This window comes from Girardinichthys multiradiatus, chromosome 20 (assembly GCF_021462225.1).
Source record: "Girardinichthys multiradiatus isolate DD_20200921_A chromosome 20, DD_fGirMul_XY1, whole genome shotgun sequence".
In the NCBI taxonomy this organism is placed as follows: domain Eukaryota; kingdom Metazoa; phylum Chordata; class Actinopteri; order Cyprinodontiformes; family Goodeidae; genus Girardinichthys; species Girardinichthys multiradiatus.
The window spans coordinates 43,419,618-43,436,626 of NC_061812.1; the positions used below are offsets into that span (position 1 = coordinate 43,419,618).

The 17,009-nt window shown below is 40.1% G+C and overlaps 1 protein-coding gene across 6 annotated transcripts in view; it reads right to left on the bottom strand.

Annotated features, from left to right (window-relative positions):
- The window catches only part of foxp1b (forkhead box P1b), a 217,816-nt gene that overhangs the window by 154,700 nt on the left and 46,107 nt on the right, over positions 1-17,009 (bottom strand). For all 6 annotated transcript variants that reach the window (XM_047346868.1, XM_047346867.1, XM_047346873.1 and 3 more), the window contains one exon: positions 9,455-9,498. The gene's annotated coding sequence lies outside the window, so the exon portion shown is untranslated. The remainder of the gene's footprint in view (positions 1-9,454; positions 9,499-17,009) is intronic.

The window sequence follows — 17,009 nt, forward strand, 5'->3', positions numbered from 1 at the left end:
TTTAGTCTTTGTGTGTGGTATTTTGAATTGAATATGTTTTGCATTTTTTGATTATGTTATTATCCCTTCCTTAATGCTTTACCTTTCTGTTCTTCCTCACCTGTTTCTCATCCATTCATTAACTTACCTGTGTAACATTCTGATAAATGTTAATGGTAAACAGACTGAACCAATCAAAGTGCTTTTACACCAGAGCCACGGTCACAAATATACATACACCATTACGCCAATAAGTAGGCAACTTGGGGTATGGTTCCTTGCCTGATGGCACATCGACATGCTGTAGATGAAGAAACTGGAATCTAACCTACAACTTTCTGATTACTACTTTTCCCAGTGAGCCATAGCTGGCCCAGTAGTTAGTCAGTGACCTGTTAGATCATCATTTTCGGTTGTTAGATGACTGTATCCAAGTTCCATGCTCCATGCTGGCTTTCTGTCTTAAAATAATTTTTATCCTTTCTCCTCCTGCCATCTTCTTTGTCTAAGGGTCAACAACAACTACCATAGATGACAGAAACAATTTTTCTATGACATGTCTACGGTTCATTCAGGCTGCAAGAAAGAGCAAGACTTTCAGCAGGAAAAACCAGACGGCTGAATACCAAATGATGAGTACAGCAAATTACTCTTGTTTTATTCTGACATCTGTAACGTGCTTGATTTGAAAATGTTGGCAAACGTTGGAAATACCTAAATTAGGTTCAGGATCAACATGGTCTAGGGAATATGCAGAGACAACAGTTGAGACAACAGCCAAAATTGGTTTTTGCAAGTCAAAACTTCACAAAATCACCACAAAAGTCTGATTTCTGCATCTTGATTTTAAATTTCTAATCAAAATGGACAAAGGACTGAACTTGGCCTGGTTTAAACTTGCATGATGAAATTTGCACTGTGCTGATTGTAGTTTTTGAGAAAAGAAGGGAAAGAGTAGGAAAGGCCATGCTAGTGTTATTCTGAGTGTAGCTGCTAGCCATAAAAGCAACATTTGGGAGGAGTGGCTGCCAGTGGAGCTCTGCCAATCAGCAGAGGTGATAAAGGGACCAACTCAATATTAACACAGAACATCTTTGTAGATTTTCCCCTGGCCTCAGTTCAGGTCATCTATGGACAAGGTAACAAATGGAACCTGGAGACAAATGCTGGTGAACCTCCCCCCGTCGTGATACGGTCGTCAGCCTAAGGGCAGGAGTGGCCGATGACATTAGCAGAACAAAGCAGACTGCTGCAATATTTCATATTCAGCCACCTCAAGGGAAACTGCATTAAAAGAGGCTGTAGCAGCCCTAGTGTATTTTACTCCATGCCACTGCTACTATGTCTGTTTATGATTAAATTAATGGTTTCTTAAGATCATCATTTCTAACATTAGCCATTAATGTTTAACAGGGATTTAATATTAATCTGATCAGAAATTATCTTCCTTCAATAATTCAATGTGCGTATTAATAATTCAGAAAAATAGAATGTTCTGCATAGTTAAGGGGGAAATACTTCAGACATTTAATCAGTTAATGTGAGAAAATAAAACTAGAAACATGTTATTAAAATCCCAATGTAGCTAAAAATGGTAGATTAACGACAAAAAGTAAAAAAACAGTCAGAACTCAGAACCTTCTACAGCAATGATGTCTATTGCTGATCTAAAATTAACTGTGCATCTAAACAGGGACAATACAGGTTATAAAACTGAACACTGCCCAAGTTCCTTTACAAGAGATTTGCAGGGATTAGATGCTGAAATAAAGCCCTAATCTTTATTTGACATGGAAGCCAGACTCTGGCTCGCCTGATCAAGCCCTTGCAGTAGGCCCCACTCTCTCACAACGCACTTTCCCTGCCGCATATCTTACTGCATTTAAAACCAGGGCTAGGCTGCATACTGTACACTATATGATTTCTCAATATAATAATAATAATACAAAAACTAGACTTTTATTTAATTAAAGTGTACAGTGGCACTGTGCTAAAAAGACCTAGTCCATTTATGAGTTCCTATTTTTGGGGCAGCCTTCCCTCCATTGAACGACGCTTTGATGATCTTGTCCTTTTATTTACCTATATTCTTTTTTTTTTTGCCGGTTTTTGTTTATCTAAACAGTAAATACAAGACGTTCAATGGCAGATATTTTTAAGATATTTAACGATGATGTCAAGGTCAAACTGATACATCACTAAACATAAATGCCAAAATCTTGCCTCATTATTTAAATGATTCATTACAGAAAGATGTTACTGGACAGAAAAAAAGAAATTAAAAAGGTGTAGATACTACTTAATTAGTCTGTTTGTTTTTGTTGCTATGGATGTCACAATCGGACCGAACTGCAGTCACAGTCCTTTATTATGTTTAGCCAGGCCAGGCTAGGTCCGAGGCATCCTCCTGCCCTGCTCTTTCTCTCTGAGACCCTTGGTCAGGTTGTTCATAGCTTTACCTTCAGAATCACAGCCTGTATGTAATGCAAATGTTGAGATGGTGACAAAAAGACAGGAATGGCCCGTTATTTAAAGTTAGAATACTACTAGTGTGAAGTACAGTAGATGTTTCGCCTATCCGCAACAGCAAACCCTGCTGGGATCCACCAAAAAAGGAAGAAAATACACTGCCTTGTAAAAGAATTTATACCCCTTAAACATTTTTAGATTTGATTTTGCAATAACTACAATGTGCGTTTTTGGAGTTTATGTTACAGCCCAATGCTAAATATAGCATACCTGTGAAGTGTAAGTAAAGCGATGGATGGTTTTCAAAATTATTTGCAAGTAAAAATCTGAAATGTGTGTACATTTGTATGTACCTCCCTCTACACTGACATTCTTAAATAAAACCAAATGTACAAAGCGTCCCCCTGTGTGAGATTTAATCTCAATATAAATACAGCTAGCAAGAGGTTTGTTCAAAAGAACACACCCTCCCCCAGTGATACAGAATGGTGGCAGCATCATGCTGTAGGGATAGTAGTCCAAGTTGATGGGAGTATGGAGGGAGCCAAATAAAAGGCTTAAGGCTACAAGGTTAAAAGGCAACAAAAGACTTGAGAATTGGGGGTGAAGGTTTCACCTTCCAGGAGGACAACAACTCTACAGATTCATTCAGCCCTACAGTAGAATGGTTTCAATCAAAGCAAATGCATCTACTACTGTGGCCTAGTCAAAGTCCAGATCTAAAACCAACTAAGAATCTGAAGCAAGATAAAAAAAAAAAAAAAGAATTGATGTTCAGAGAAGCTTTTCATCCAATCTGGCAGAGGTTAAGCTATTTTGCAAACAGTGGACACATGAAATCACCATATTGAAGTTTGAGGCTGTAATTGGACAAAATGTAAAAAATCAAGGAGGTTTTAATACTTTAGGACAGCGATGTAAAACTTGGAGACAAAAAACTGAAAGGATCATGTATTGCATCAGTTGTACAATACACCTATCATTTTGCACCTTATATCTCCATGCTGCTAATGCTAAATGTAATGAAACTAAGTGTGGATGTCACTTATACAAACAAGTCACTATGACTGCTTCAGCAGAAAGCTCATTTCAGCTTACATGTTTAATGTGCTTTCTGAACATGACAGCCACAGGTGAAACATTAAAATACATTTCATATACTTCCTGACAAAAGGCCATTTTAACTGTATAACTGTAGCTACAAATACCTGACTTATCTGTGTCATTTATGATCTGGTCTGTTCTGATAGTGACCAAATTAGCTTTAATAATTAACAGTTGCTTGTTTTTAAAAATCGTTTATGAACAGAAAACACACTGACAACACCTAAGCTCTTACATACCATCAGTTAAACAACAAAGGGCATAACTCCAGATTCAGACGAATGGTTTTTAATTGCACAGGCGTTCCAATATCCATAAGTGTTTAAACTGAACTGGACAGTTATCATGTGCAATTTCCCTATGACCAGAAGACAAAGGCTTTGTTTGCGTGCTCCACATCCTACACAGTGTATCTCCGCGTCTCTTCCTTGTATCATGCCCAGCTCACAGCACCAAACAGTTGTATGCAAATACTTAAAGCCATAATGCACTATACTGTTTGGTGTTAACATTTGAATATTTAAAATGGTGCATTTTAGATCTAGATATTGTCATTTCAATTTCCATACAGTATGCATGTTGAATGCACAGTTAAGTTTACCCTCCTGGGTGCTGAAAACTTCCTATTTGCATTTTGTTCTGCTCAATATTGTTTCGACGGAGAGTAATTTTTGCGACGTTCTTCCTGCATAGATACTTTTAAGAATGTAGGTTACCCGTGTTTAATAAATGATGGCAATGTGTGGCCTCGTGTCAGAACTGTAGCGTTGGATGTGTGAATAACCCACCTTTGTGTCACTTAATCAAATTGGTAAAGCTGATAAGCTGTATTTACATAGTAGTGTTGCTGGGCGTGATTACCATCAGTAACCCCCCTACGCTTTAATGGAAAGTTGGAACATAACTTGGTGAGGGTTACAGCTGCCCTCGGCGAGGTAGCTCAATTATACCTGTGGGTATAAACACTCATGTGGCTGTTGGACGGGTAAACAGATGCGAGGTGACAGCCTGTAGTAGTCAAACAGCTGCTGCTGCACCTTCATTCATTCACTCGTCTTTATGATGGATTCCGATTTCTCTAACTGCGGCTTAACGTGAAGCCACACTTTGTTTATGGGGCAGCAGCAAAAGGCAGATTAAGCTTCAGGGGATATCATTAATGTTCTCGCTGTTCTTGGTAGCAGTTAGTGGACATCGAAAGGGAGCGGTCGGGACTTCACCTTCTCCCTTTCCAAAAGGAATCCAAAACATTCAAAACCTTTCTGGTCTGCAGCAGAGCAACACTGTGTAACGAAAATCTATCCGCGCTGAAAAAGAGCCAACATGAGAGCGTTCAGAATGATGTCAAACGATGTTATTTTGTCTCAGCGCTCAGTACATTTGTACTCACACATGTATTGAAAGGGACATCCCCTCTGGCTGTTGTCTCATTGGGAGCCTACCTGTCACGCAGCTGATATGACGCTCTTTGAATGCAATATGTACATATGATCAGAGCTGCAGCAAGCAACCCTGATGACAAAGTGACTAGAGTGTCAAAGCAGCCCACAAACAGGCCTGTCCTTTTCCAGACAGGAAGCTGGGAGCAGCAGAGGCGCTGCCTTGTCTCATCTGCCAGCAGCGCTCGCTGCCTCCTCTGCCTCATCACAGCAAACATGTCTGATAGTGTACACGAGTCCATGCTGGACGGCTGATTTGATTTCAGCCTGTGTGACACATCTGTTGCTTGTCATGTTGTGTTGTGCCTGTCTGTTAGCTGAGCGAGACCAGGGCAAACGGGCTTCTCATTCCTGCTTTCATGTTTACTAACAGGGCTCGAGCTTACAAACTGGCCGGCATGGTAGGAAGGTCAGGAGGCCTGGGGGGAGGTGCGGTGGGCACGATATGAATCTGTTCAGTTACTGCCACGAGCCATCACTTCTCCTAAGCAAGGCTATACAGTGTCAGAGCTCAGTGTTAAAAATGTGTATTAATTGCCAGACTGGAGATGCACTGATCAGGCTTTTTTTGGACAATACCAATATTAGTTTTTCTTTGAGGCCTAACCTGCAAATTGAATTTTTTTCTAAGGACAGTTACACATAAAAGAGAAAACAATATGCTGCAAGTTCTTTAATAGGGATAGTAGTTTTCAATTCAGCCAAAACTGAAGAAATTACAACATTATCCCCATTAAATGCTTGACATACCAATGCACCTGCTCCTATTCATACTATTTCCAGCTCCCCTGATTAACAGCGTTCCTCTCAGATATACTATACCCTCTCAGGAGGTGATAATGCGCTGGCTTATACAGTACCTATTAAGAGGAGGGTAAATAAGGAAAGTCTGAGAAGAAAGAATAAAGCAATTTCTCGCCAAATATTGACGTAGTTTTTGAATCAATTTTCTCTGGGAGATAAAATATACAAATGGAGAAAACAACAAATCTCTCCTCATATTTCTTAAAAACAAGCCTGCTGTTGTTTTTCTTCTTCCTACTATGATCTTATCTACTGTGTGTTTGGCGCCACCCCTTGCCTGACAGTATTATTGTTCCTGGCACTGCGCACCGCCAGTGCAGTCACAGAAGTCTGGGCTTAGCGGACCCTACTTGGAAGATACAGATGACTTCATTTCCATCACACAGACTTCAGCCGAGTGGACAGAGAGAAACTCATGTTAGAAAACTAACATGTTGATCAGCGATCAGAGCCAATCAAGATAAAATTGGTCAATTTCAAACCCTGGCTAATTGATTGGTGTGTTTTCAAATGAGACACACTGAAACCCTTAAAAAAAGTTTAAAAAGCACATCCAGCCCTTAATAATAATAATGGATAAAAGAAAAGAAAAGAAAAAGACAACACTATCATTCCATAAGAGTTTCCCTTTCCCTTTACATTACCTACTGAAAATCAGTTACTTTCTCTTTTGTCTGATTTGCTACAGTTGTAAATAAAATCTGCATCAAATGTACATTCTCCACAGTGTGCTCTTTTTGGGCTTTTAAAGGACTTTGAGAAATATAAAAAAAACCGTACAAAACGTAAGGCTATATTCTAGGCAGGATTTCCTCAGTCAGCTTTAAAACATGAGCAATGACCATGGCTAATTGGATACATCCAATCCATCCATCTATGAAGTACACATGCTAGATCAGCAAAAATCAAATGACACTGTTTCAGTCAGTAAAAGTAGCCCTCCACTAAAGAAGCAGAAAGGTATTTATTAGCAGAATGGTGCAGTAAGTTAGGGAGTTACATCTCTGTGTCCTTGTCCGCGCAATAAATATTCAAAAGTGCCATGTAATTAGAAGTTTAGGATTCATTTCCATGCACTGAGCTGCTCTAACTGTAAATTACTTGGAAAAAGTTCAGAAGCAGTTTCTTTTTTTGCTTATTCCTAACCAGAATTCACAAATGATATTTAAATATTTTTGATTATCATACTGTTTTGATCAAAAACTAAAGCATTAAAAAAAACTACTATTTGAGAAAAACTCAGGTTTGTCTGCATGAACCATTTGCATCAGTATGGAACCCTGGCCTGTTATGTAAATGCCATCCCTCTTCAGAGGGTGGGGAAAAATTTTAGAGGGCTCATTTACATTGTCAAATGACACGACACTCATACTTTCCATTTACTATCAAACTGTTTCTGAAGACATATCAACCTGGAAATGATCGCAGCATGTAGCTTCTCACAAATAAGTGACGTAAAGCAGACTGAAGTTGTGTTGAAGGGTTCGGGTACATGATCAAACACCGTGAATGCCATTACGACCGGGCTCATCCAACTACAAGACAACACGCCGAGGCTAGGGCAAAGCGGGGAGGCTCGACACTTCTGTGGCGCTCTAATTTATTCAAAGAGGGATCATTTGCTTAGGGCTCGCATCCAAGGATCAGTCTGTCGTTCATTAGCCTCAATCTGACATGGATGTGAACAACATGCAAGATTGCCACATGAACGCTGCCCCTCCTTCCTCTCTGAACCCCCCCCCTCTCTCTCTCTGAAACCTGCGCTGCAAATTCCTGTGGAAATATCACAGGTTGTTAGCATTCCAGAGAGAATTTTACATTGGTGTACACCCGGGCCTTAATTAGAGACTCTATTTGATCATTCAGCAGCTGTGCTTTATTAAAAAATACAGGTTCAGATTGGTGTACGGTGACCCTCGGCACAGTGTGAAAGAGCTAGCACACACACTGCTCTCTGAAAGAAGACCAACTATTCATTACTCGATGTGAAAGCAGCATATGAGAAAGTTTTCATGCTTGATTTATCACATATGACATTCAACTGTGTAAACTATAAGGGTGAAAATGTATAATGTGAGTGCTAATTAAAAGCTTTTGTCTGTAAACTCACACTAATCCTTGCAAAACTGTTTCATACTCTGAACATTTCACTTTTTGCCAAAAACTTAAATGTATTTAACTGAGATTTTAAGCGATAGACCAACACAGATAGTGCTTAATTGTGAAGTAGAATAAACCAATACATGTCGTTTTTTTTTTTTTTTCTTTCCAGGTGACTTTAAAAGATTTATTTCTGTTTCATGAAAAGCCCTGTCAGCAGTGACTTGTGGGATAGATATTTTTCAACAACAGAAGGTAAAGTTAATCAGTTTTAGTGAAGCTCTTATATTTTCAGAATATCACAAGAACTGAAAGTAAATGAACAACCCAGTTTACCATCTCCCTTATGAGCCCAGTGGGTACCTGATGTTAAAACAAAAACAGGTGTCAGAGGAAATCCATTCTCAGTTTATTCTGTAAACAAAGATTTGCAGTTCATTCCTTTGCTGATCTACAGTACAAGCCAAAACATTGCACATTCTTTTTTGTAAATAGCTCAAACTTCGTAAGAATGGGTGGAAAACATCTGGGAACAGCTTTTCAATTGAATCTAGGGGCCACAACCCAAAAAATAGAGCTTTCTTATTTTTGTAAAAGACTGCAGTTACCTTTGAGCTTTAAGCAACTCAAAAGAACCCCAAAACGAACTATAGGTTTGAAAAACATTTAAGATTTAATATAACAAATCACTATTAAAAAAATCTTATATTTTTGTAGGAACTCTGGTTTTTTAGCAAACTCTGGAAATGTAAACACTGTCCCATTCTCATTTCATTGTTTGTTCCATACTTATCCATACCTGCAAAATGGTTAAAGGCAACGTCTTTGCTCAGGAACTCCGTACATAGGAGCAAAATGTGAAAAAGGTCAAGTGGTATGGACACTTTTGCAAGGCACTGTATTTAAAGTACATGTAAACAACAACCCGGATCAAAACAAGCCAGCAGAAAACCTAAATGTCAACACAGAACCTCAGCTACATCTACCTGCAAAGAACCAGAGAGATGTAAGCCTAACCTGACCAAGGTCGACAGTGACGATAAAACAAACAGCAGGTTTAAGGTGAAGTCTTCCCTGCGTGAAGGTTAGCCATGTTTTGTGTTAATACTACACTGCGGCTTTGAAATTGTTTTGCTGTGCAGAGACTGCCCAGGGTCATTGTTTGTTTTTGACGTGTTTATACACCACACAAGAAGTAATGACTTCTAGGATAGTCTGGGGATGCAGACATGAACCGGCACACTAGCTGCAGTTTTTCCTGTACTCGTCAGGTTCATGGTTAACCTCTTACCGCCGGCTCCAACAGTACTCCCACCGACCGGCCTGTGTCACTGCCAACAGGAATCCAGCATTCAAAGCTGATGTCAGTGAACAGCTGCATCAGGAAAGGTGCCGTTGGTTACTATGCAAAACCTTTCATATCATCCTGTGGCATTAAAACCCTAATCATTTTCATATGAAGACGACTTTTTAAAAAGATGAGGGGGGATGAGCCTGTCTATCTAAATGCAGGCCCAGGAGCAGCATCTCCAGTCGCTGTTTATGTGTTGGGTACTTACTTTGATCTCAGGCTCCTAAGGATGTCACCACTGGAGTCTCCTCGCTGGTCGAGCAATCAGCAGACAGTAGATGGAGAAGTGGAGAAAAGAAAGTGAGCGGAGGGCAGGATATGGGGTAGGGGTGGGGGAATAGAAAAAGAGAAAAACGGTAGAAATGAGTTCAAACCACAAAAGCGCAAAAAAAACCAAAAAAAACAAACACATACTTTTTTCCACAATCATCTCACTCAGTATCTCCCCTGATGTCATTTTCTGAGTTAAGTATGAGGAAAGCAGTGAAGTGAAACTAAACAGGTCACTTTCAAATTATTCTACACTCCCTGAGCCTGCTTTTAAATATCTGGAGATGCATGTTTAGCATTTCAAACAAGAATTCCCTACATTATAATAATAACAATGACACTTCCAACAGCTGGACAAGAGTCCCTTTTATTTGATAACTGCTCTAATTGATTTTAAACCCAGCTCCTCCCTAACTTTGGATCAAGCATTTCTTAATTACTAGCTTCTAAACGCTAACTCCCACAGCACTGATGGGAAAATAAAAACACACTATGTCTATATTAGCATCAAGGTATCCAAGGGCTTAAAGAAGGGAAGGGTGTTTAAATCTCTAAAAATGTTTCATCATACAGTTTCTCTGGTTTAAAGTCCTTTGAATGAGACGAGAGAGAAAGTGCATTTTCTCTGACTGAATGGAGCAGAGTATAACCCTCCCCCACATGTTTCTATGCCCTCCTTTTCTGTTGGCTCGAAGAGAACAACTACATTAGTTCCAGCAGTCACGGTGTATTAAGGAGCGCCATCAGTCCTTCCTATTAAGGTAACCCTGTTTACAGCTGGCTGGCTACAAGAGGTGTGTCTGTTCAGCAGCTGACTACAGGGTGGCTAACTGGGAAGATAGCTCCATAACATTAGCTTGTTAGCCTCCCAGTAATAAATTATAAACAGCAAAAAAGAGGGACTTTTGTGTTCAATTAACTTAAAAACTACCACTAGATTCCATATTATAAGTTCACTATAGCAATAAACAACAGTTAGATTTAACACAACTGTTAATATAATGTGTAGAGAAACAAATCAGCTGGTGACAGGTTAGAGCTTTACAGACTCAAATCAGCGCATCTCCAGTGTGTATCAATAGTTATCAATCTGATTTTAGCCGCAGTTGAAAGTGATATGAAAGTGATTTCATCGTGTTTCGTAAATACTATACATTTTTACTAAGGTGATATGGGAACCTCACCCCAGCCTGTTCTTAGCTGGCATGAAGTTTACCTAAAGCTCAATTAACGTGAGCAAAGACTTTATGAAACTAATTGATCACTATAATAAAATGCCTTGTTACAATCATTGTTAATCTGCTGCCTTTCACAGCTGAGCTTTGTCATTCAGTGCCCGGCGCCCCCCTTCGGCTTAACTCCTTTCCTCCGTTTGCAAACACACAGGGAATAAACGGCAAAATGTGTTTCCTGAAAGGGAGGAGAGGTGGAAAAAGGCCATCCTGCCCCCTGAATCACCGCCGCCCCGCCACAGCCGACGCCACTGGCCTTTATGCAGAGGCAGCAAAAGTTCCCCGATAGGGGAGCTTCTGCCAACTCAAACAGGGCTCGCTCCCCTCTCCGTGGGCCGCCGGCCGCCCATGTGGGCCTGTGCTGGGCTTCCTGAGGGCTCGCTGCAGCTGGAGCGATTTGAATAAAGGTAACAGCAATGTCACAGCTACTGTAAACTTGCCTGGCTGCTCCTGTCAGCAGGACGTTCCTAATCAAAGCAGAAATAACCCCGCCTAAAACATAATGCATTGTTTTTTTTTCCCCGGCCCTCAAGTCTAAACTTCCCACGATTTACAAAGAGAGTACACAGGTGAGAGGGCAACCGCTGCTCCCTGATCCTGCCAAACAAAACGCCAGGAGAACAGGGGTTCCACTCAGCTCCAAGGTTTAAATATATGAGCAATTTGGAAAATCATTAGTCTTATTTTCTTGTTGAGCGCCTGACACCGTAGAGGAAACCAGAACAATCACGCTGGCTGGCTTTTTTTTTTCTGCTGAATTTAGAAACACTAATTAGTTTTGCTCTCGTAAAGCCAACCTGAAAACGACCAATTAGAAAGTGAAAATGAGATGTGCAGAGGAAACAAGAGCTTGTCATTTGCTCAGTTTAAGTCCCACATGCACAACTTCACAGTGATGACTTTCACACAAACTCAGGATGATTGGCACACCGCCTGCTAATCCTGATGTCACGCACGCTCAGAAATCACATGGCCTTGTACTTAGTTAGGAGGAAACTATTAAAGATCTGTATAGCCACATCAAACCACGGCTGGACAGTCTGGCCATGCAGATGTCTGAAGCACCAGGCTGGGGCGGCTGACCACAGTACCAGCTGGTTTCAGCTCTGGGCCAAACTGTTACCCACTCACAGGTGCCTTGTTTCTATGAATTTCCTGTTTCAAGGGTAATGCCGTAATTCCTCTGCAGAGGGTTTGTTTCATTCTAGTAAGTGATGCTTGAGCCTTTTTGGTGCTTGGATATTTCCCCTGCTGAGTGGTGCTTCTCTAGCCAATTAGAAGTGCATGTAAAACTTGTGTAAATTATCTTATTTTGCAAGATTTTCACCACTATTCCCAAAGCAAACAATAGCAAGTGTTTCATCACTGTCGACCTGAAGACGGATGGGCTGTCAGTGCCCGCCCCCATCCAGGATCCAGCTCCTGGGCTAGGAAGTGGCTAAAAAAGGCCAGAGCTGTGCTTTCCAGGCCTACGTCTTTTACTAGGAGTAATCCTCAGATGTCAGATTGCTGCCAACGTCCTTGCAGCCAATGGCAGAGAGGCCAGTAAGTTCACATTAACTGCAGAGCGTAACTGCGCTGAACATCTGCTCATGAATGAGAGCGCTGCCCACTAACTCAGCGAGCCCAAAGCCCACTTATGAAAAATTCAACGTTCTCTTCATTGGCACGCTTGTTTTGCACTATTCTCCTGAGGCCCGAGAATTATATTAAGAGAATTTCAGCACGGCCCGGTGTATCTGAGAGAACAGCTGGTGCTGAAAAGGGATCTGCTGCTTAGCGAGAGCTCAGGCAGTGCACATGGGATATGCCTTCTCCTACACTGTTTGTCCTTGAAGAAACTAAAACAAACATCAGACTTAAAGGACCTAGGTAATACTCAGAAAGCAAAGGCTACATTTAACTGATCACGCCACACCTGAGTGCTACAGAAGGCAGAACAAAACCAGGGAAGACATGAAGGCAGGTGGAGCTGAAAGCCCACAGTGGAGCCAATTGTGGCAATAAATAATTTCCCCGGGAGGCCTGTTCTTCTGTGTTTGGCTTGTTTGGTTCATTAGATCGTTAACCAGGAGGATTCTGCACATAATCCCGCCGTTCAGAATCTGACTAATCAGAAACAAAAGGAGTCTTAATCAAAGACACAGTCCTGACCTTCAAACGCTCTGATTACAAACCCTCAAATATTACTCCCAAAACATATATGATTGCATATGATTTAACAGCACATGTTAGCATACTGCTTGACAAAGAATATTACTGATACTGTCTTTCACACACCTTTAATGTTCCCATTACAGCACCTTACAGCCACAAATGTTAGTGTATTTCTGTGGGATTGTATGTGGTAGAGCAACACAACGTTGCATGTAATTATGATGATGCTCGCCATTGAATCTGACTGAGATCAAGCTGTTTTGACAAAAAAATAAAAATAAAATGTTAATTGAGAAGAATTTCACCGTCTGGATGTGCAAAGCTAGTGGAGACACACACCACAAGACTTGCAGCTGTAACTGCACAGAAGGTGGTTCTGCAAAGTATTGACCCAGGGGGACTAAATAAAAATGCACACCACACTATTCAGATTTTTATTTGTAAAACATATTGAAAACAAGGTTTTACTTTCACTTCACAAATGCAGGCCTTTGTGATTGTCTAGGACAGGGGTCAGCAACCTTTACAATCCAAAAAGCTATTTTTGCCCTTATTCTTAATAAATAAAGATTGTCTAGAGCTGTAAAACCTACATGATCCTATGATTTTTGTTTTATGAACGCCTACCGTGTGAATAAGAATCAAAAATGTATATTTAACTTTAGGTTTTAAAAAAAAGACAAATTGGCAAACTTTTACAAAAAGACAATAAAGCCATTTTGTTAAATGAATATTGCATATTGATAAAAAATGAAGAAAGAGCAAGTAGTTTACAGTCTAATGACAAAACAAAAAGACGTCCTTGTATCATTAGTGTCATTCTTGGCCAAAGTTATGAATGTCTGGAGGACCCAGAGAGCCACAGGTTGCTGACCTCAGGTCTAGCACACACAACTCCTAATAAAATACACTAAAATAAATTAACATGTGCTAACATCAGTCCAGCTATTGGCCAAAAGTTGTCAGAAACCCCTCTGATGTATCTTTTAGGATATATTCCTCCGTCTTTGATTCAACATGAACATGTGATACAGACACTTTTAATGTTAGCAAGGAAGGCCATTGCGGTGAGATGGGTGGGTACTGAACCTCTCTCTGTCTCTGTGGAAATCATTGATATATAATGTTAGGACTCTGATTAGACCTGGACACTATATTGAGGGAAGTCTTCAATTTTTTTACAGCTAAATTGAAGATGCCACTTGAAAAACCGGGAGTAAAAAGCAAAACAGACTCTACATTCCAACCTGGACTATCACTGAGTATTACGAGTATGTGTGCGAAATTCTATTATGTAATAGGACCAGTTGTGTTGTATACTGTATTGTTTGTTTATATGGATAAAAGAAAATAAAGGTCTAAAACAAAATACACTAAAATACAAGTTTTTGGCTGCAACATAAACAAAATGTAAAAAAGATTAAGGGGTATGACTACATGTGAAATCATTGTATCCGGCCCTGTGCAGAAAAGACATTAGCGTTTATGTTTTGTGATCTGATCACAGGTAGGGAGTGCTAAACACATGGAGCTCCCACCTCCCAGACAACATTTGAAGAAATGACACTTATAGCCACACAGCGTTTCAACTGTATGAATGCTAGTTTGTTTACGGAGCACAGTGAAATCTACCTGCAGAAGCCCCCTTACCCAGCTCGTTGAAGCCTGTGTGTTTTATCGCAGGTCTTGCTGTGGGTGTTAACTGTCTTTAACTTCACCTATGACAATTTTAGACATTTTGTTTTTGCAATTAACAGATATCATTATTGACAGTGTATACACGAGTGAGGACAGTGCTCCAAAGTGTTGTGAAAAAAATCTAATGTCACATACTGAGTCGCTCACTTGTGATCTGATCACATAGACACATGCTAATTGCAGGAATGAACTTAAATGCACACAGTGGCACGAGTCAACAAGATTTTTCTGCCATAGATGATGAAACTGTTTCTCTATTTAGGAAGGTCGAGTTTAAGGAAGTGAGGCTTCCCAACAAACACTTCTAATAAAAGATTACCAAACTCAGTAATTTCACTTCTTTCTTTCTGGAAATACAGTTAAATAATTTCTAGATGTCAGCACAGAACAGAACTGAGGGACATACTTGTTTATCTTTCTGTTTATTAAATCCAAATCCCAGTTCCACTGGTTCAAGTGTATAATGATAAAGCCACAAACCTCTGTTGATTTAATTGCGACATTGACATAAAGTAGTTCATATTTGTGAAGTATAAAGAAAATACTACACTGTTTTCAACACTATTTTAAACAAAAAATCTGAAATGTGACTTGCACTTGTATCCAGCCCCCTTTACTCTGATTCCCCTAAATAAAATTAAGTGCAACATGCTAACTTCTGAAGTCACCACCTTATTAAAAAGAACCCATCTCTGAGTGTAATTTAATGTCAGTCCAAACACAGCTACGAAGGCCTCAGAGGCTTATCACGAACATTTGTGAACAAACAGCAACATGAAGATCGAGGAACACAGCAGACCGGTCTGGGAGAAAGCTGTGAAGACGTTTAAAGCAGCATCTCACAGAGCACTGTTCAATCCATCATCTGAAAATAGAAAGAGTATGGCATAATTCAGAGGAGAACATTTGAGTTGCCAAGACGTCCTTGGTATCTCTGGAGGTGCTGCAGGGATCCACAGCTCACATGGTAAAAACTTTTGATTTTAGTCACACACTCCACAAATCTGACCTTCACGGAAGAGTAGCCATAAGAAAGGAATTGTTGAAATAAATTGTTTAAAAAAATTTCCCGTTTGCCACAAGCCATGTGGGGGGCGCACTCTATGGAAAATGGTGTTCTGTTCAAATCAGGCCACCATTTAACTTCTTGGCCAACATGCAAAATGTGTGGTGGAAAGCATGGATGTGGCAGCATCATGCTGTGGGGATGCTTTTCTTCAGCAGTCACAGGGAAGCTGGTAAGTTGACTGACAGATGGATGGTTAATATTGGCTAATCCTGGATAATAACTTGTTAGAGGCTTCAAAAGATTTGAAACTAAGGCAAAGGTTCACCTTAAAGCAGGACAAGGACCCAAACTAACGCCCGGAGCTAAATTGGGATGCATTGGATCAAAGCATATTAGCACCTAGTACAACTTAGTCTAATATTCTAGTCGTCATGACTACTAGGTGTTTGAGTTTCCTTTATTCCCCGTTGTTTATGCTTTCTTAGGCCTTGCCTTCTTTTGTTCATTGCCCTGTGCTCATTATTGTTAGGTTTTCCATATTATTTCATTCCTAGTTTATTCTAGTGTTCCTTGTAAATGTATCTATTTTGTTAGACTTCTGTTAGATACTTCCCTGGGTTTCTTTGTGTTTCGTTCAGCAATGTTCTACTTAATTAGTCTCCCTCCCTCAGCTCCCTGCTTCACTCTGCCTCAGCTTTTCCTCATTCTTCCTTGATTACTCTCACCTGCAGTATTTGTCTTTCTCTACACTTACTCAGTATTTAGGTTGTCTGGTTTGCATTATTCCTCACTGGATCCTCCTGTTACATGCCAGTATTTCCTGTTTCCGGCCTTGGAATTTCATTTAACGGTATCACAGTTAAGGGGGATGAATACAAAGAAAAAAACCTGAAGACCATATATCTCTTTTCCTTCTACTTCACATTTATACACTACTTTGTGTCTGTCATATAAGACACAAATATTCTAATAAAACACACTGAAGGTTGGTTGAAACATGACAAAATGCAAACAAGTTCAAAGTGTATGGATACTTTTGCAAGACACTCAAGTTGGGACTGTTTTATACATAATCTAACCCACTGTCTATCTTTGGTTTTCACACAAGAAAGCAAGAAGAGGATTAATATTTCCATCCTCCAATTCCAGGCAACGAATATTGTGGAAATCATGGCAATAGCCCAAAAAAGGATCTGTGAGTGTGATAGTGGCAACGAAAACCAAGAGGATGTCTGCTGAGAAGCTCATTTAGCTGGTGACAAATGACAGCACTTTGTCTTCCTGACAAGAACCCTCCTTCATCAAATGTCCAACTTCACATGGAAATAGGAAATCACACATTATCACACTGACAAACAATTACAACCTTGTCATTAGCAGCAACCCTGGGCCTGGAA